The sequence below is a fragment of the Pseudophryne corroboree genome, chromosome 1, assembly GCF_028390025.1.
Source record: "Pseudophryne corroboree isolate aPseCor3 chromosome 1, aPseCor3.hap2, whole genome shotgun sequence".
Taxonomy (NCBI): domain Eukaryota; kingdom Metazoa; phylum Chordata; class Amphibia; order Anura; family Myobatrachidae; genus Pseudophryne; species Pseudophryne corroboree.
The window spans coordinates 848,087,722-848,109,260 of NC_086444.1; the positions used below are offsets into that span (position 1 = coordinate 848,087,722).

The window sequence follows — 21,539 nt, forward strand, 5'->3', positions numbered from 1 at the left end:
AGCTCAGGAGAGCCACCTAGATTGCACCCTTCTCGGCCGGGCACAAAAATCTAACTGAGGCTTGGAGGAGGGTCATAGGGGGAGGAGCCAGTGCACACCACCTGATCCTAAAGCTTTTATTATTGTGCCCTGTCTCCTGCGGAGCCGCTATATCCCCATGGTCCTTACGGAGTCCCCAGCATCCACTAGGACGTCAGAGAAACACAATGCAGTATGTAGGTGTCTGAACCCAATTTCCAATGGTTACACATGCATCTACTTGTATTGAACACAACTCCATTTTATCTGCATCTTGGGATGGCTAAGAATAAAACAGGTGAAAATGATATTATACATTGTTGAATTCATCTCATTATTTTGCCCCACTGACTGTTAATACAATACATGATAGCACAACACACTTACTTTTAATCCTTTAAAATAAATGAATATTGAGGGTTATATTCAAATTATAGCAGTAGCCTTTGCCAGCTCCCTACCACATGGGAAGCGGTGGTACAAGCATCTCCAGCTGTCCTACTATCACTATCGCCATCTCAAGATGGTGAAAGCTAGAGGTCAGAACAGAAAAAAGTGCTTCCATTTGGGGTATACCTGGGGAGTTCAGATGTACTGTACACAATAAATGGCAGTAATGGTTGGATGGTGGTTGTACGGGGAAGATTTTGGAAGCCTTTGATGACCTATATTTTTCCTTGGCGTTCTGACCACCTGCCTAGCTAGTACAGTATCCGAGATAGTCACTCAACCTCCTAAATTGTAATTTCTGAAATCCTAAATTCTTAACCATTTTCTTGCCATCAATTACATTAGGAAGTGTCCAGCACTTAGAAGGCCAACAGCACTCAACATACATTTATATTTTGATCAGGGTTCCTGCAGGACTTCCAGATGATAGTTAGACACATGGAAAACAGTGTTTCAAGGATCTCTACCACTATGCAGGCGTGGATTGGCCATAGAGCTCAGCAGGAAGATTCCTGGTAGTCCAACATGTCTGTGGAGTCTGTTTTGTCAGTTGTCATGTGCACATTCCTTAGGAGTGGCCATGCTTGGCGCTGACTGCTAAGAGTGGCCAGTAGCCGGCCGCAATTTTAAATTAGCCGTTGGTCCATCAGCCAATCAGAGCTTGAGGACCGGAAGCGGCAGCTGCTGCCGGACCACAAGCTTTGTCTGGCTGACTGACCAGCGGCTTCAGGCAGGGGGTTGCCGGAGACGGGAGTGAGGGGAAGGAGAAGCGCACATCACGCTCTCCTTTCCCTCACACAGAACAGTGGCAGAGGCAGCGCGTGAGCTGCAGGATGAAGCCGGCGGCCATGACAAGCACTACAGGGGGCACTTGTATCTGGCACTGTGGGGGGCACGTCTATCTGACACTGGGGGCATGTGTATTTGACACTGTGGGGGACATGTGTATCTGGCACTGTGGGGGGGCATGTGTATCTGGCACTGTTGTGGGCACGTGTATCTGACACTCTGAGGGCACATGTATCTGGTACTGTGGTTGCATATTATGTGTACCTGACACTGTGGGGGCATATTATGTGAATCTGCCACTGTGGGGGCATATTATGTGTATCTGGCACTGTGGGGGCATATGTGTATCTGGCACTGTGGGGGCATATGTGTATCTGGCACTGTGGTGGGCACATGTATCTGACACTGGGGGGGCATGTGTATCTGGCACAGTGGGGACACATATATCTGGCACTGTGGTTGCATATTATGTGTATCTGGCACTGTGGGCACATATGTGTATCTGGCACTGTGGAAGGCACATGTATCTGGCACTATGGTGGGCAGGTGTATCTGGCACTGTGTTGGGCACATGTATCTGCACTGTGGGGGCACATGTACCTGGCACTGTGGGGGAACATGTGTACCTGGCACTGTGGGGGCATGTGTATCTGGTACTGTGGAGTCACGTGTATCTGACACTGTGGGGGCCATGTGTATCTGGCACTATGAGGGCACGTGTATCTGACACTGTGGGGGGAAAGGATTCTGGCACTCTGGGGGCACGTGTATCTTGCACTGTGGTTGCATATTATGTGTATCTGACACTGTGGGGGCATATTATGTGTATCTGACACTGTGGGGGGAAAGGATTCTGGCACTCTGGGGGCACGTGTATCTTGCACTGTGGTTGCATATTATGTGTATCTGACACTGTGGGGGCATATTATGTGTACCTGGCACTGTGGAGGGCAGGTGTATCTGGCACTGTGGTGGGCATGTGATATCAATAAATATTTTCTTTTAAATAAGACTCAGTTTTCCTCTGACATCTCACTGTCAGGTCACATTCCCCACCCCCTCCCACCCATACCCTAATAGGAGTTGCGCTTACCACCACAAAGTAACTATACCATAGGGGGCTGGATACCTCCAGGTACAGCTGCACTCTAAGCTTTTCCTTTATGAATGAGCGCAGTCACACAACGCATATTTACATATAAAACACAAGTAACTGCTGTACCTTGGTACAGTAATATACAGTATATTCCATTTAGCACAGTCTTGGCGACCACTATATTTTATTAATGATTCTTGTATGGGAGTCGTAAAGATATTCAAATCTTGAACGCACATAGGGGGTCATTCCGAGTTGTTCGCTCGCAAGCTGCTTTTAGCAGCTTTGCACACGCTAAGCCGCCGCCTACTGGGAGTGAATCTTAGCTTATCAAAATTGCGAACGAAAGATTAGCAGAATTGCGAATAGACACTTCTTAGCAGTTTCTGAGTAGCTCCAGACTTACTCGGCATCTGCGATCAGTTCAGTCAGTTTCGTTCCTGGTTTGACGTCACAAACACACCCAGCGTTCGGCCAGACACTCCTCCGTTTCTCCAGCCACTCCCGCGTTTTTCCCAGAAACGGTAGCGTTTTTTCACACACACCCATAAAACGGCCAGTTTCCGCCCAGAAACACCCACTTCCTGTCAATCACATTACGATCACCAGAACGAAGAAAAAACCTCGTAATGCCGTGAGTAAAATACCTAACTGCATAGCAAATTTACTTGGCGCAGTCGCACTGCGGACATTGCGCATGCGCATTAGCAACTAATCGCTCCGTTGCGAGAAAAAAATAACGAGCGAACAACTCGGAATGACCCCCATAATCTGAATTGTTCATGGTAAACTCTGTATTAGAATACGGGTAATGGTGTGACCCGATTAGGCTATCAGCTGTATATAATTAGGAGTGCAGTTTTTAACCATCTTTGTTTATAATTAATTGGTGCACCTTGCCATAATTATACATATTACAACAGGTACACTCTAGGTGGTGATTACACCCCACTAAATAATTTTGTGTGTGAGTTGTACAGATATTTAATCTTTGAGCGCAGGCAACCTGAATTTTTTATGGTCCAGTTTGTATTAGAATTGCGGGTAATGGTGTAACACGATCAGGCTGCCAGCTGCATATAATTGGGAGCGCAGATCTCAACCACCTCTGTTTGTGCACACTCACTAGGGACCAGCAAACCAGCGGTGCATCAATGTGCAGATGTCTTTTGGAGCCTGAGTCCGCACAGAGTTGGTCGCAGGCTGGGGAGGGGATGTTACAGCTTGGGCTCCTAGGAACCAGCCATCAGGAAACCAACTGCACTGTGGAGACTTACCCTTTCCTCAGTGACGTGCGGTAAGGTAAATGGCTCAGGAGGCACTGGCTAGTACCAGAGCCAGATTTACACATAGTATATAAGCCCAAGGGTTCATGTGGGCAATATACACCTGTGCAGCAGTGTATGTTGCTGGAAATTTGCTGAGTTTTGATCAGAGATGTGCCTCACCTGTCATAGACTTTTTACTCCAGAGTTTTGACTATAAAAGTGATTAGAATAATACAAAAAATATGTTTACAATATATTCTTTGTATTTTTTGGTGTACAACAAGAAAGGCTCTGCCTCACCTCACCGCACGTCATTGCCTTTCCTCCGTGGATCTCTGCAAGATCACTGATAAGTTAAAGGGTAATTGCTGTATCCTCATTGGTTGGTGATCAGATAATGCTTATTGGTCCTGGGTTATATCACACAGATGTTTTTCTTCTGTTGTGAACAAAGTTTTAACAAAATAAATATATCAGAATCTAGTTGTGTGATGTAGTGGTAGCAATTGTACATTGATAGCAAAATGTAATCTTGTTAATAGTTGCTGTAAGTAATTTAATGATACATAGCTGATAAAGTATTACAAATGCTAATAGTAGAAACAATATAGTAGCTTAATCACAATTGTCAATACTGATCTGTAGTGGTGATAATGTTATATTCAGATCAACCCTCCCTACCTGCAACCTAACCCTAACCCCCTCCCCCGCAGCCTAATCCTAGCCCTGCCCCTTTAGTGCCTAACCCTAACCCTGCCCCCGCAGCCTAACCCTAAACCATCCCCCCCAGTACCTAACCGAAAGCCACCATGCTTAGTGCCTAACCCTAACCCACCCCCCACTGCCTAAATATAACCTTCCCCCTCCCGCAGCCTAACACTAACCCTCCTCGCCATACTTACAATTGGTATGCCGACAGTCGGGATTCCGGTGCCGGCATTGTGAGCGATATCGGGAACCTGGCATTTGTCTTCTGACCAGTGTCAGGACTCCTACTGCCGGCATCCTGACCGTCGGTATGTTAACTGAATCCCCATTATGGGACCAGCAATTGGTTGTAGCTTGGGAAGCATAACTGTCCATATCCATCGTGGGGTGTATATTAGTATGGTTGTAATGTCGTAACTGAAGGATGTATATTTAGTGGTGCTACCCTGATGAGATTTCTCTTAATTGCTTGTGGGTGGCTTATTGTGGTGTGTTACTGACCGCCGGTCACATAACTACATCCCAGTATGACAGTTGGTGTTAGACGTAGGGCTGCAGGAATGTGTCCAGGTATTCTGATAAGTTGGAGCTTAGGGAACCTATACCAGAAATGATTGGTCTGCCTGGTGGTGTGACAGGATCTTTGTGGATTTTTGGCAGGTAATAGAAAATCAGGATGATGGGGTGTTATGTTTGTATGAACGTGTACCTCCGGCTGGTGAGTATGCCTATGTCTTTCTGTAGCTTAAGATCAAGTTATCTCTGGAAAGTGGCAGCAGAGTCATTGCAAAGTTTTCTGTGTGTTGTTTCATCATATAGTAGTCAGTATATAGAAGTTCGTCTCCTTAGATAATCTGTTTTATTTAAAATAACTATCCCTCCGCCCTTGTCTGCGGGATTTACGATGATCGACTGGTTTTCTTGTAACTCCTGTAGTGTGACAAATTCCCTTTTGGTGAGTTTACTGTTATTATTTGAGTTTCTGCCTATAAGTTTTTTTATGTCTTCTTTCATCATCCTTAGGAATGTGTCGATTTGTGGTCCTATCATGTAGCTGGGGTAGAAATCAGATTGAGGTATGAGGTAGAAATCAGATTGAGGTATGAGGTTCGTATTTCTGTATTGGTCTTCGTCATTATTTTTCTTTATTGGTGCTGATTTTGTTGAAGCAATGAATTTTTTGAGGGTTAATTGACATGCAAGTCTATGTAGATCCAGGTAGGTGTTGAATTTGTCCACTTTGTTGGTGAGGGCCAATTTTAGTCCATTGTGGGTCAGATACAGCACGGGTGTCAGTGCAGGTCAAATACAATGTGGGTTGGATACAGTGTGGGTCAGATACAGCACGGGTTACAGTGCAGGTCAGATCCAGTGCAGGTTAGATACACCAATAGTGCACTTACTGTGACAGATGGTTGTCAGTGGTGTCTTCAATGTGGTGGTGCCAGCAATGTCGGCAGTGCAGGAGTGCCAGCGGTGTCCTTAGAGCGGTAGTGTTGGCAGTGCAGAGGTGTCAACGGTGTCCTCAGTGCAGTGGTGTTGGCAGTGCAGGAGTGTGAGCTGTGTCCTTAATGCCGTGGTGTTGACAGTGAATGGGTGCCAGCAGTGTCCTCAGTGCGGTGGTGCGGTGGTGCGGTAGTGCTGGCAGCATTGGCAGTGTGAGGGTGCCAGCGGTGTACTCAGTGCGGTGGTGTTGGCAGTGCATGGGTGCCAGCAGTGTCCTCAGTGCGGTGGTGCCAGCAGTGCAGGGTTGCCAGCGATGTCCTCAGTGCAGTGGGGCCAGCATTATCGGCAGTGGAGGGGTGTCGACAGGGCAGGGGTACCAGCAGTGTCCTTAGTGCGGTAGTGCTGGCAGCATTGGCAGTGTAGGGGTGCTAGCAGTGTCCTCAGTGCGGTGGTGCTGGCAGTGCATGGGTATCAGCAGTGTCCTCAATGTGGTGGTGTCGGCAGTACAGGGGTGCCAGCAGTGTCCTCAGACGGTGGTGCCGGCAGTGTCGGCAGTGCAGGGGTGTCAGCTGTGTCCTCAGTGCGGTGTGTCAGCAGTGCAGGAGTGCCAGCGTTGTCCTCAATGCAGTGGTGCCAGCATGGTCAGCAGTGCAGGGGTGCCAGCGGTGTCCTGAGTGCGGTGGTGATGGCAGTGTCCACAGTGCGGGAGTGCTGGCAGTGTCTGCAGTGCAGGAGTGCCGGCAGTGTTCCCAGTGCAGGGATGCTGGCAGTGCGGCTGGTTGTGTTGGCAATGCGGGTGGCGGTGTCAGCAGTGAGGCGGCGGTGCTATTAGCGCTGTGGGGCATCCATCTTGCCCATTGTAGCCTATGGGGGCATGCTGATTGGCTGAGAGCTGTGACAGACGGCTCTCTCAGCCAATCAGCAGTCTTCCATAGGTTACTATGGAGACCGGCGTCTGAGCCAAAACCTCAGGATCCAACAGCGGGATCCTGAGGTTTTGCCTCATTTTCGGATCTGAGTCAGGTAGGGAGATCCGAGCCTGACTCGGGTCCGGGCTTGCATCTCAAAGTTCGGGGGGTTCGGTTCTCTGAAAACCAAATCCGCTCATCCCTAATTCATTGAGTTCGAAAACCCACAACTCATTGCATTTGCCTCTAGATCTATATTTGTACTGAGGATGCTGGGTAATTTCCTACTTGGGTTCAGTATGTAATTCCGATGGACGGGATTCCGTCGGTAAGAATACAGACAACGGCATCCCGACAGCCCTGTAGTTAAGACACTAATCCTTCCCTGCCCCCTACCCTCCCTTGCGGGTGCCTAACACTAACCCTCCCCGGGAGTGCCTAACCCTAACCCTCCCCTGTGGTTACTATCCCTAACCCTTTCTTCCTCGCTGCCTAAACCTAACCCTCCTGAGAGAGGTATAAGACTGTATCTCATGCATACCACTGAAGCTTTAAGCATGAGACATATGCACAAATGCGTAAATAGCACAACAAATGGGGCCCCAAAACCACAATAAAACAGCTTCTTCCCCAGCTTTATATGTATCACATTATAAATTAGATTATAAATGGCTACCTGTGCAAAAGGTCGATGTTGATCGATTGTTAGTCGAAGTTTGATTGATTATGTATTTCAGGATCTAAATTCCACATTTACTAACAGATGATTTTTTATTTGTTTTCTAAACTGTCAAGTCATCTGATGGTAAATGTGTGATTTAGACCCTTAAACACAAAATTGATCAAAAATTGACTAAACATCAACAAAACATTGACCAATATTGACTTTTAGTAAATAAACCCCTTGATCTCAAATGTGAAATATTTTGGCATTTATAAGAAAAATGATTACCTACGTTGTTAGTGTTTTTTGTTTACAGACCAAAATATAACTAGCTATTTCTGTATATTTGTTTTACATATTTCTTTCACTGGTGCTCAACATAGAAGTGGTCTGTTATCTCTGTGCTGTGAATAGGTTGGTTTCTGGTCACTAGGTCGACAGTGTCTAGGTTGACCACTATTGGTCGACTGTAACTATGTCGACAGGGTTTCTAGGTCAACATGGTCTCTAGATCGACATGTTCTAGGTCGACAGGACAAAAGGTCGACATTAGTTTTTCATATTTTTTCTTTTTTTTAAATTTTTCATGCTTAACGATCCACGCGGACTACGATTGGGAATAGTAACCTGTGCCAAGCGCAGCGGTAGCGGAGCGAGACACCTTGCCCGAAGCGAGGGGACACAGTGCACTAATTGGGGTTCCTGGTCACTGTACAGAGAAAACGACACAAACCCCCCCATAAAAAACTCATGTTTACCTTTTGACCTGTCTACCAAGATCCTTGTGTACCTACAGACCATGTCGACCAATAGTGGGCGACCTAGACACTGTCAACATACTGTCGACCCTCCATACCACATCCGAATAGATTGTTTGTGCTAGCAATACTATATTAAATCTATGAGTCTTTGATCTCCCATTTCCCAGCTTTCAATGTGACCTTTAAATTACTCTTAAACCATACTCATGATTAACCGTTGCCAAATATACCAGACTTCAGATTAGTATTTTCATTTTCATTTTATCTTACTGCCCAGTGAATGATATAAAGAAATAAAACCATTCTGTCTGGGCTTAATTGGCTTTATTGCACAAATGATTACTGCTCAGATGCTCTCTTTCTTTTTATTTTTCTCTTTCTCTTTCTCTCTATTATATTTGAAATAGGATGTAACTATGCTGTATATTTCTACAATTTTTCCAGTGACAGATGCATTAACTTCTTAAGTGATCAGTCATAATAATCAAGTATGATATCCTACTGGTAGACAATATAAGTGACTTATGGACCTTCTGATAGCTATGAAGTCCAGTTCATGATTGACAGTCTGGTCATGTGGTTCCATATGGACTTGTAAATAATAATGCTACACTTGTGAAAGAGGAGGATTGGGCCTTTTGAGAGCTATTCAGAAGAGAGACAAAGTGGAGAAGTTTGCCAAAGCAACTGATTAGCTTCTCTCATTTCATAGACTGTACTAGGTAAATGACAGAAGCTGATTGGGTGCTTTGGGCAACTTTACATTATCCCTCTCCAAGGCTTGATACATCTCCCCCATGCTTTGCTGTCCTCTCATGTTTTGTCTTCCTCCAGTTTGCTTGTTGTGCTGCCATTTCTATCAAGTGAGTAAAGGATGATCTTTGATAATACATCATTGAAGCGTTTCTCTGGCCTCCTGGAGAACATTGTCTCTCCCTTAGTGGGTCATATAAAATGTCTTCAGAAGGCAGGCAGTAATAAAGCACCTGGAATACAGCCTCTATCCATCTCAGTAGCTGCATCTTGGTACCTTTGGCAGCACTTTCAAGATTTGCTTCCTGCATTGATAATGCCGCCCCATAACCATAAATCCATGTTAGTCTGTTTTTCTCCGGAAAACATTTGTCAATTTGAATGGCATGGGACAGAGTGTTAGAATGTGTACTCAATGATAAAGTACTTTTAATATACATCCCAGCACCAAGCAAGTTACCTTGCCATTTTGAATTACATCTTTATGCATAGCTGAGGCAGATTGATAGCGAAGATTATTTCAGCAGGAGCACTTTGGTTCACATCTCTTTATAGTACTCCCTGCAGTGAGTATCAGTGGCCTTGTAATCTTTCAAAGGGATTTGCCCATCCATAGACATTGACAAAGAGGATCGTACTATGATAAACTGGTCCTTTTTACAGCCTTGTGCTACAAAATGCAAGCTCTGCATCCTTATCGCTTTCTTCAATATCTTCCCAAGTTCTTTCATTTTTCCCTGGACATTTCCCATTGCTCAGGAATCAGCTTTTGTATTCATCTTGTAGATTATGTCATTTTAGTTGATACAAAAGTGATTTTAAATAGGACCATTTTAACAGCATTGTAGACACTGGGAAAAGCAGAGCACTGGGACTCCTACCCACCTATTCATAGGGAAAAAATATATACAAATCCTAACTTACCCCTCCTGTGGTCCCACACTGTTTCTCTACTTGCCTCCATACAGTGAATGGCTGACAGCACTCTGATTGGTGGATAACTCCATCCATCAATCAATCAATCAATCAATCAACATGCTGAATGCTTGGCTGCACACTGGTAGGCAGATAGAGTGCTACCTGGCCTTTCTGATTGTGTCTAATGCAACATTATGTACCTGCCTCCCAACAAGCTCCGGAAGCACTGGTCCGCCACTGCTCAGAGCGGCTAGCACTCTCCCCCCACCCACCTGTTATTGTGACATCATTGTAAGGGTGGAGCTTGGCGCAGTGCAGGAAATAGGAGACCAGCCTGCGCTCTCCCCTTACAGACACTGTTATGGCAACACATTTGTGCTAAAGGGACTGCTACTCAGAGCTGTCTTAACAGCAGTGTATGCCCCTGGGCACAGCAATGCACTGGGGCCCCTACCCATCCATCAGCGGTAGGGGTGGGGGGTGCTATCAGCGTCAGCTTTGATGTCCCGCGGTGGGTAGGGGGGTTCTATCTTTCGCTCAGCATGTAGGACCTGGAGAAATAATTTCTGCTAATTACTCCTTTACTGCACAAATGGGACAGGAAGGAGAACACTAAACTGTAGAAGGGGCATTGGGCTGAATGAAGGGGCCCTGGTACATGACTTCCAAGGTGGTAGGGGGTGTTTAATACACAGGGGAGGGGTGGATAGTGGAGTGGGCTTAATATTAATAATTTTCCGGGGTTCAGGGCAGCTTACTTTACTGTAGATATCTCCAGTTCCTGGAAATAATTTCGGAGCTTTAATGGGATAAAAAAAAAAAAACTAGAGAGTCCCACCTATCAGGAGGTTCTGGGGACTTGGGAATCAGTCAGACTTCAGTAGCCAGAGCAATCCACCAACAAATATATAAAACTGCATATTAGGCATGTGGAGCTGGAGCAGGGACCAGCTGCTGGAAGGCTGATATCTCTGGTTCTGGGCATAGTAGAGACAAGCTGCCATTGTCCACCTAAAGGGGAGAGTCCCAGCTTTTGGAGTATTCCTTCAGAACAACTCTAAGTCAGACAGAACCAAAGATATCTGGCTGGGAAGAACAATTAACAGGCTTGGATGGGGACCACTGCTTTGAAGTCGGATATCTCCGGTTCCCCAGGGCCGATTTTCAAAAATCTGGTACCCCTGGAAAGAGGGGACCATCAGCTATCAGCCTAGGGCCCTGTTACTCCTGGGGCCCTTGGGCAAGAGCCCATTGAGCCCATACGAAAAGACGGCCCTGCTGCTACTAAAGATCTGGATAAAAGGGATATTTTGCATAATTAATCTCTTTATCACCCAAGCAATAGTCATAACTGCAAACACTGATTATTATAGGAGCTGGACTTTTTATGGGCTATTTCCCTCTCGTTTTTTTTTTAACAATATCATTTAGGTTTATAACTGACAATAGTGAAATGGGGATATTTATGATTGTGTATTGTGATGTTTTATATGTTTTAGTGAATAAATACATTTTGTAATTTATTTTGACATTGTTAATTGTTTTATGTGCCCCCTTGGCAACGATTATTACAATTTCCAATTTTGTCTTCATTAAATTGTGGAGATGCAGTGTTGCCAGCTGAGGTGCTGAATTTTTATATTAGTAGCTGTTTATAATACTGGTGGTAGTGTAAGGGTATGAGGTTAAAATACCGCCCGTCTGGATCCTGGCTGTTTCAATACCGACGCTGGGATCCCGACAGGGGTACTATACCGCCTCTGGAATACCAGCAAAGTAGTTGACTCCATGTCTGTAGGTGTCCACGACACTCATAGAGAGAGAATCGCCCGCCACCAAACCCGCAGCATGGGCAGCGCAGTGAGGAGCTTCATTGCGCTCGCCCCCTGCTGGCATTCTGGCGCACAGGATGCCTATGTCGGTATTCTGACATTCGGCATCCTGTGCGCCGGCATCCCATAGCAATCCCAGTGTAAGCGCCCATACTTAATTTCTTTTGTTAAAGGAAAGTATTTTGTGATTATAGCTTGTGATTTTGCAATTCTGAATCACAGCAATGTTGCTTCACAGTGTAAGATTTACGATAGCAAAGCTCTGCAGTCAATTAGCAAATATGATGATGCATATTATTATTGGCTCCTACATAACTCACCCACAATTAAATCTGTTCCAGGACCACTGAAGGATGAAGAGAGAGTGTGTGTGTGTGTGTGTGTGTGTGTGTGTGTGTGTGTGTGTGTGTGTGTGTGTGTGTGTGTGTGTGTGTGTGTGTGTGTGTGTGTGTGTGTGTGTGTGTGTGTGTGTGTGAGGGGGGGGGTACTTAAAAATAAAACTGAAACAATAGGGGCCCCAATGGATATATAAAGGTTGCTCCTGACATACAGTGTTAATAAATAAACTCTGAGGGATGTTTGGTCTTTCCTATTTGGATTAATGTCTGCGTCATTTGTGGGATCTGATAGTTTTGATCCGATTCTGAATAGCTCTATCTCTGATAACTGGTAACATACAATAAGGTTAGTGTTACATCTTTAACAATATTTTCAGAACTTCAGTTCAAACATAACTGCAGATCCTGAATTGCTACAAAAATAGAAGAAGAAAAAAACATTCCTCCTGTCTTTTAAGGTCAAACATGTTGGAATATTTGTACAAGTCCTCTGTCTATGTTTGGCAGGTTTTAGTTTCTTTATGGAGAGACAAATTGTTGGTGTTATTATCCCTGCAAATGTCAGTAGAACAACTGGTAGAAATCCAGCTTAATGCCACCATCACAAGAAGACACATTAATGACAGCATAGCAGTTAACATTTGGGAAACTACAAAATTGATGTCCAATTACTAATCGAAGAATTGTATTTAAAAAGAGTTCACATGACACTAATGTATAAAAAAAAAAATCAACAAGGGGATAATAAAATCTAGCATTTCTAACCTAGGTACTGTATGCTGAAGTATTACTCAGACGTGAATAACCCAAGAACTTTATTTTTGTTTCTATTAGGTGATTGTCTCTGTGATGATCAAGGAATTTCATTCAGTTACTGCATTTTCCAGAGCTCTATAAGTCTGCTGCCGCCAACAGGTTAGTCCATATTATACAGACATGTACTTTAGAAACAATGTTACTTATACTTAATTTAAAATAAATTATTGTTTTATTGTTACAATCCTTTTCTGTTTGACTGAAACAAGGATGCAATGTTCTGCTTTATACATGGATATTATGAGCATCCCCCCCCCCCCCCCCCCCAGATTGTAAGCTCCTTGGAGCAGGGCCCTTTTCCCTCTTGCTCTCACAACCACCTTCTCTCGCACTTCAATTACAGCTCTCTCCTACTCAGCGACTGTCTATACCTGCATTTCCTCCTGCTCGTGACTGTTCATCTCTTCCAGCGGCTGCCTGCTCCTAGTAGTATGCCAACTACTCCTTTGCCTCCTTACATCTCAGCTGTAGTGTGTACTGAGAATTGTGGTGCTAATTGTTACCAGTGCTCTGTTTTCATTTTTATGTAATGTTAAGTTCTATGTACCCTGTATTGTTCTAATGTGTGTCGTATGTACGGCGCTGTGAAACACTTGTGAGTAATAATAATAATAATATGTAACCTGCATATGTCATTGTTCTGTCTGCTGTCCTGACTAAAGGTTATTTCACGCCCACCGGTTATCACCTGACGGCAAAAAGCCACCCGGTTTTTGGGCGTGAAGTTTTTTTTCTGTAAACCATGTAACAACATAGATGCTTTCAGACGGCACGGACACTTCACCATGTTACAGCTGTCATTAACCACTGGCTAGGTGGCTGCCGTCTGGCTCCTGCTACTGCTGTGGTGTCTGCTGCTGCACACGCCCACATTATTCAGCACTGCACAAAGCCGTTCTGTGTGAAAGGCTCTAGAACACGGCCAAAAACTAGATGACTTTTTGCCATCCGGTAAAACCGGTGGGTGTGAAGTAGCCCCAAAAGCTTTCCACAAACAAAATATGCAGCATAATTATACATTGTTTACCCACCCTATCTAACAATCAGAGCTGGTCTCTTACAACACATACAGTGCCATGAATAATAGGCAATGTAATGTAAAAATGTACAGCTTTGCAATATTAATAGATTGATCCACAATGATGCCTTTATAATTTTGTGTTTTTAAAGTTTTCCACTAATTCGGTTCAGCTTGTTGCACCAGGAATCTGAATTCTGACAAGATGCACCAGCATATTATAGTTTTTACTGACTGTTATGTCATATATGTCCTTTAAAGGATTAACTATTTCTTGCATTATTATGGAATCCAAAAGTACAGGTATTTCGTGTTTGGTGCAAGGGAGTCCTGGATCTTGTCACACACACTTAGCCATATTTGCATCAAAATATAGGCTCAAATTGGGTCCTGTCAGTATTTGGCAAACACAACCTGGATTATTTGAAATGATTTGACCAGCTTTCATAGGATGATTCTTGTGCTGCTTATGGTCATTGTGGATGTTGGGCACCAGTAGTAATGAAGCCACCAGCAGAAGAAAGGGCACCTCTCATGAGCTTATCATAGCTACAAAGCAGCATCCAACCGTTGCTAATGTATCTCCCAGCGTTGCAGAATTGGTGACTTCCATACAGCTGTGACCATCTCCGAGCAGTAGGATATAAGTGTGAAGCAGAGCTCGTTGTGTGTCCAAAATCACTGTGCACAACCTCATAGTTTTGTTCTATAGCTTTAACAGGACCCATTATATGCCTCAGTGTTGAGTTGTCTAAATGTCCCCTAATGCACATGAATAATTTAAGCCTTTATATGGGGCTAAGCAGAATTTTAGTAGAAAAACTTAAATATATTTATATTAATTGTAAGGGGTGATTCTAAAGTGCTGGCTAGCTGGACTTTTATATGTCATTTGCAACTTTCAGCAGTGTCAATTTTTCACCTAAGAATGTCTTTGTCAAGAGCAAAATGTAAATGTGCACCTTGAAATTCATGGATGGACCTTGTAGGTATTGGTGGAAAACTGAGGTGTTTTCAGGTACTTGCTGAGTGCATTTCATAAATAACCTCCTCAGGGAGCATCCAGTGGTTTTTAATGAGTATAATCCAGAAAGAATAAGTGTCCAACAGTCTGTAAATTCCTGTTCTAAGACTTTTGTTGATGTGTGGCATTTGCTTCTTTCGGTTTCAGTGATTGGTCTAATTAACCATTGCTCGTTAATTATATTTGGGATGTTTAGCATACTGGGACCTCTTTAAAATAAATTTCAGCAATGGCAAATCTCTGAAATTCAGTAGGTCAACTGAATTGATTAATTCTTCCATATCTGAAAAACACTCCTCAAATCATTGTTCACACGGTGAGAAAGGTTAAAAACAGAGCTGATCCCAACGCAATCCACATAGTTACAGTGTTGTGGTTCAATTTGATTTAGGTTTAAAAAACTGTATTTCTCATGGCAGTGTAGATTGTAATCTTAGCACTCCTTGAAAGAAATGTTAGGATGGATAAATCATATCAAATGGAAACATTTATTTATTTTTTAACAGTTTTTTATATTGTGCAGCAAATTCCATTGTGCTTTAAAGTTGGAAACAACAATTATAAAACAAAACTGGGTTATGACAGACAGTCATAGAGGTAGGAAGGCCCTGCTCGCAACCTTATATTGAGAACTAGGCATTGATACACAAGGATACTGTATGTGTGGACTGTACAGCTGGGATATAATTGGATATGAAAGGTTATGAAGGTTATGTGAGCAGTTCTGGAATTTGATAAGCTTGTCTGAAGAGGTGAGTTTTCAGGGAAAGCTTGAAGGTTTGGAGACTAGAGGAGAGTCTTACAGTGCATGGTAGGGCATTCCACAGAGTGGGTGCAGCCCAAAGAAAGTCCTGCAGTTGTGTATGGAAGCGAATAATGAGTGTGGATGAGAGACATAGATCTTGTGAAGAGCGAAGAGGTCGGGTTGGGAGATATTTTGAGATAAGCAAGGAGCTATACATTGGTGTAGTTTGGTTAATGGCCTTGTGTGTGAGTAAAAGTATTTTATATTGAATACGGTAGAATACAGGTAACGAATGAAGGGACTGACAGTGGATCTGCAGCCGATGAACGTCTAGCGAGGAAGATTAGCCTCGCAGCTGCATTCAGAATGGATTGTACGAGGGTGAGAGTCTCTGTCTAGTAATAACTAAGACCAGTAAGAAGACTATTGCAATAATCAATGTGGGAGATAATGAGAGCGTGGATTAGAGTTTTTGCTGTGTCTTCTGTAAGGTATGGTTGTATTTTGGATATGTTTTTTAGATGCATGTAACATGATTTTGAGACAGATTGAATGTGGGGAACAAAGGACAGTTGAGAGTCAAGGATGACATCTAGGCAGTGAGCTTGTGGGGTAGGGTTGATTGTCGAGTTCTCAACAGTGATAGAGATATCAGGTTGGTAACTACTATTGGCCGGTGGAAATACAATTAACTCTGTTTTGGAAATATTAAGTTTGAGGTGTCAAGAAAGGCATTCAGTGACATGGACCAATACAGATCTGGGGAGGATAGGTAGATTTGAGTATCATCTGCATACAGATGATACTGAAACCCAAAAGACCTGATTAGTTTATCACAAGGAATTTCAGGACTACAAAACAGCAAGCTAAGGGTGAATAGACAAAGGAAGGTTATCAATAGTAAGCGGACAAGGCATGCATGGGTAAACAATAGGGCAGCATAACAGGATGGAGAAATGCTTATCTGAATTATTTGTAACGGGCATCACTGCTGTTTTTAATAGATTTAATAAAATTTCAAATTTATCCGCCATCAAAGAATTCTGCTTTTGTGAGTTTGTTTTGGACTGAGTCTACTGCTAAGTTTGGCATGAATAACTGTGGGGATTTATGAAATGTGGCTATTTCTTTTTAGCCAACAATCCGAAAGAAATCAGCTGCTTCCATCAGCAGCTACAACTATTCTCCAGTTCCCCTTCAGCAGCAGAAACTGTTTTATGAATCTAGTATAAAGTGAATTTAGCACGCAGAATCTAGGGGAACATTACAGGGGCAAGTCACAAAAGGTAATATTTACTTAATAAGGTATTGTCTGTTGTTGCAGGCTGGCATTTGTAGATAAGTTATTTGTAAACTGTTTTGTTAGATTGTGGCATACGTTGTACACTACTTTAAAAAGTCTTAAATAATTAACAACTTTTTTTGGTAGAGCAAGCACTAAAGGTTTCATGATATACCTTGTTGAAAATAAAACTATTGATAAATTAGACTAGATCGGCATGGGCGTGGTGGCAACTGTGGAGGTTCTTGTCTGCACTTGGACGGCTGCCACTCCATATGATATTGGCAACACCTCATCAAGTAAATATTACCTTTTGTGACTTGTCCTTGTCGTTTTCCCCTAGATTTTGAGTGCTAAAGTCACTTTATACTATATTCATTAAACAGTTTCTGTGCTGAAGGGGAAATGGATAATAGTCATAGTTGCTGATGGAAGCAGATGATCTTTTTCGAATTGTTGGCTAAGAAGAAACAGCCAAGCTTCATAAATCCCCACAGTTATAATGCCAACCTTGACTTAAATCTATTAAAAACAGCCGTGATGACTGTTACAAACAATTCAGATAAGCATTTCTCCATCCTGTTATGCTGCCCTATTGTTTACCCATGCATGCCTTGGTCACTTACTATTGATAACCTTACTTTGTCTAACTACCCTCAGTTGGCTGTTTTGTAGTCCTGAAATCCTTGTGCTATCAAGGCCCTGAGGCATCTGAGTACTGTGGACAGTCCTGAGGGAAAACACATTTGCTAAAGGCCCAAACGCACACTGAAATGAGGAACATCAGTAGTGATGTAGCTGTCAGGTCTCTGCACTTCCCCAACCTTGTGCTGTAACTAATTCCACCTTGCCTGTTTTCCTATATGGATTTGCTCTGTTTATTTGTGCACTTACTCCTGTATTTATTGCCCAACTCTCTATTGGTTTCAGTTATGAAACCGATGTATAATTGCTCAATCCAGACACCTGAGTCTTGCCTGAATAATTTCTTGTCATGACTTTTGCTATTGGCTACTATATGTCTTACGGATGCCCATTGGAAGCTGATGTTTGACAACCATATTTTGTTCCCTCCTGAGCATAACAGGAAGTAGGGGAAGGGAGGAAAAATACAAGGCTTGCACATGCACAAAAGCCACAGGCTTTGGGGGACTGCATTGGCTATAGCCCATAGAAACATATTATAGTTTCCCAGAGAACTTATGCATGCTGCGCACCCCATCCCATTCTTACTCGCTCTTCTAAGGACTGCTTTGGCTGTAGATTCCTAGAAGCATTACAGGCAGAAACTCAGAGAAGTGGCTTCCCATTGGAATGATGTGATTAGCCTATAGGGTTTGCAATGTGAAGCCACTGCAATCGGGATCCGGTCTGAAGATCGACAGTGTCTAGGTCGACAATGTTTAGGTCGACCACTATAGGTCGACAGTCACTAGGTTGACATGGATGGAAGGTCGACAGGGTTTTTAGGTCGACATGTGCTAGGTCGACAGGTCTAAAGGTCGACATGAGTTTTTCACATTTTTTTTTTTTTCATACTTAACGATCCATGTGGACTACGATTGGAACGGTAAAGTGTGCCGAGCGAAGCGGTAGCGGAGCGAAGGCACCATGCCCGAAGCATGGCGAGCGAACGCGGTGCACTAATTTGGGATCCCGGTCACTCTACGAAGAAAACGACACACAAAAAAAATCCTCATGTCGACCTTTAGACCTGTCGACCTAGCACATGTCGACCTAGAAACCCTGTCGACCTTCCATCCATGTCGACCTAGTGGTTGTCAACCTATAGTGGTCGACCTAAACATTGTCGACCTAGATACTGTCGATAAAACGAACCACACCCACTGCAATCACTGGGGGCTCACTGGTGGTGACAGATTTTTACTGGGGGAGAAATCTGCCGCTACCACTTTAGAGGTCTATTTACTAACTGGACAGAGATAAAGTGGACAGAGATAAAGTACCAGCCAGTCAGCTCCTAACCGCCATGTTACAGGCTGGGTTTGAAAAATGACAGTTAGGAGCTGATTGGCTGTTACTTTATCTCCATCCAAAGCTTAGTAAATAGACCCCTAAGCAAGCATACATGGATAAACCATACAGTGGTTACCATCACAAAGCATACCTTCACTATTCAGTGCCCATCTTGCTATGGTCATCCCTAGTCTGTCTTTGCTTTTCCTCTGAGTCATAGTCTAATAATCTTGTTAAATATCTGTCTTTTACCATAGTTCCTGCCCTTAGAGGAACTGTCAGTATTAGATAGATGCAAGAAGCCTCAGAACCTCAGTCATGTACCTGTAACTGGTTTTTTTTTTCCTCTGTACCTGTTACAAAGTTATCTTTTATTCTGCTTTCTAATGATAGCAACTGATGAGGAGAAGTCCAGGAATTATGTTGCTCCTAGTAATTTTGAGGAGACAGGAACATGAGTATACATACTGTAGTTGTCCATCCTGACTAATCCTTTCTTCTCAAGGAACGGAGTGTTTGCAGTGTTACTTTATTGATAGGCAGTTAATTGACCGCCTGTCGGGATCCTGGCGGTCAGGATACCGATGCCGAAATCCTGACACCAGCTGAAATACCGGCGGTCGGAGTCTGGTTACCACTCTTGGTTGGTGGTGGTCCACGGCACCACCCGGTTACCACCGGGCCCAAAACGTGGCGAGCGCAGCGAGCCCGCGAGGGGACATGCTGCACTCGCCGCCGGGATACCGGCTGTCAGGCTCCCAGCGTCGGTCTCCTGACTGCCGGGATCCCGACCGTCGGGATCTCATACTGATCCCACTTTATTTGGGAAAGCAAGGTCCCCTTATAAATAGAAACTCTGCTGCACAGCCCTGTACTTCCCTGACCAGTACAATTTTACAGTTAGTCAGTTATGTGCCACCTCCATGCACAAATTTATAACTTTATTATTATTATTATTATTATTATTATTATTATTACTTTATTATCACAGCTGGGAAGTGGATCCATTACCCTCTTCTTTATCATCACTGCCCTCCAACCATTTAACCTTGTCACGTAACTTATGTGAATAACTTCTAGTTTCGCTGTAACCAATGTGGGATTTTAACATATGCTACATTGGAATATAATAAGTCACCCATATGTTTTATTATTATGCAAACTAGAACCAATAACCTAGAAATAATGACACGTACAACTGTATAGATTGGAAAAATTGGAGGTCACAGCCAAATTTATTAAATTGGAATTAGAATTGTTAATCACCGGTGGCGAAAAAAGCAGTGCCAACTCGGCCATGGCTTAAAACTTTTGAATCTTTAAATAAATGGGGCGGAGTTTCCGCCCCTTGCGCAGTCCGTCCTGGGTAGAACCATCTACCCTTAATTAGCACAGTGCTGGTCCCTCCTTAAGATGGTGACCTGGTCCTCCCCTGAGGTAGTGACCGACTCGCCTTTCTCAAAGGGGAAATGCTAGCCAAGCTCTGCTGCGCTAAATTGAGCCGCCGAATAGCACTGCTTTCCGCCCGCTGCGCCTCGCACTTGCTGGAATAATTATAGCTTATTATTCCAACGATAAAAAACTTTCAAAGTACATTGAAAGAAAAACACAATTCACAAATTCAAATTGCTGGGTGGGTGGGTGGGATCACAAAATGGCAAGAGGAATTTGAATCCTCTGCCAGCACTTAAATAAACTAATCTACCCCGCCTACCTAACTACTCCCTATTGGATAATGCTTGACTGACATCTATTAACAACCTATTAGAAAATATCAACACAAAAACCAGATCTAACTAGCTTAGCTACCTAACAAACAGGGAACCCGCCTACCTAACTACTCCCTATTGGATAATGTTTAATTGACATACATCAACACCTATTAAAAAATATCAACACAAAACCAGCTCTAACTAGCTTAGCTACATAACAAACAGGGTGCTTATATTCACTCTATCCTATACAGTCTCTCGTTCTTTTTAAGTCACCCATATGTTTTATTATTATGCAAACTAGAACCAATAACCTAGAAATAATGACACGTACAACTGTATAGATTGGAAAAATTGGAGGTCACAGCCAAATTTATTAAATTGGAATTAGAATTGTTAATCACCGGTGGCAAAAAAAGCAGTGCCAACTCGGCCATGGCTTAAAACTTTTGAATCTTTAAATAAATGGGGCGGAGTTTCCGCCCCTTGCGCAGTCCGTCCTAGGTAGAACCATCTCCCCTTAATTAGCACAGTGCTGGTCCCTCCTTAAGATGGTGACCTGGTCCTCCCCTGAGGTAGTGACCGACTCGCCTTTCTCAAAGGGGAAATGCTAGCCAAGCTCTGCTGCGCTAAATTGAGCCGCCGAATAGCACTGCTTTCCGCCACATTCACAGACTCCAGACTGCGAAACCGCTACCAAACAGCCTACCTTCACAATTCGTTTAAACCTTTCAACAATGCTGTGACAAACAACTCCAAACCATCTTCAGATAAATGCACTCCATCTAATCTGTACAATTCTACTTTCTCGTAACGCAAATCTGGATGCTTAACCACTTTCCCTTTTAAACTAATAACAAATCTGGAGGTTGCGGCATTGAGCTTCCTTCTTACTTTATCTAGCGCCACTCCCCCTTGGGTGCCCCTCCAAAATCTACGCGGTACCACTTCTGACCACACCACCTTAACCGCCGGCCAATGTTCAGCAATTATTTGAAAATCTTTCTTTATGCTGT

General features: G+C 43.5%; 1 protein-coding gene across 1 annotated transcript in view; it reads left to right on the plus strand.

Annotated features, from left to right (window-relative positions):
- The window catches only part of TMEM150C (transmembrane protein 150C), a 274,651-nt gene that overhangs the window by 170,599 nt on the left and 82,513 nt on the right, over positions 1–21,539 (plus strand). Inside the window, exon 2 of the mRNA XM_063919940.1 lies at positions 12,784–12,864. The gene's annotated coding sequence lies outside the window, so the exon portion shown is untranslated. The remainder of the gene's footprint in view (positions 1–12,783; positions 12,865–21,539) is intronic.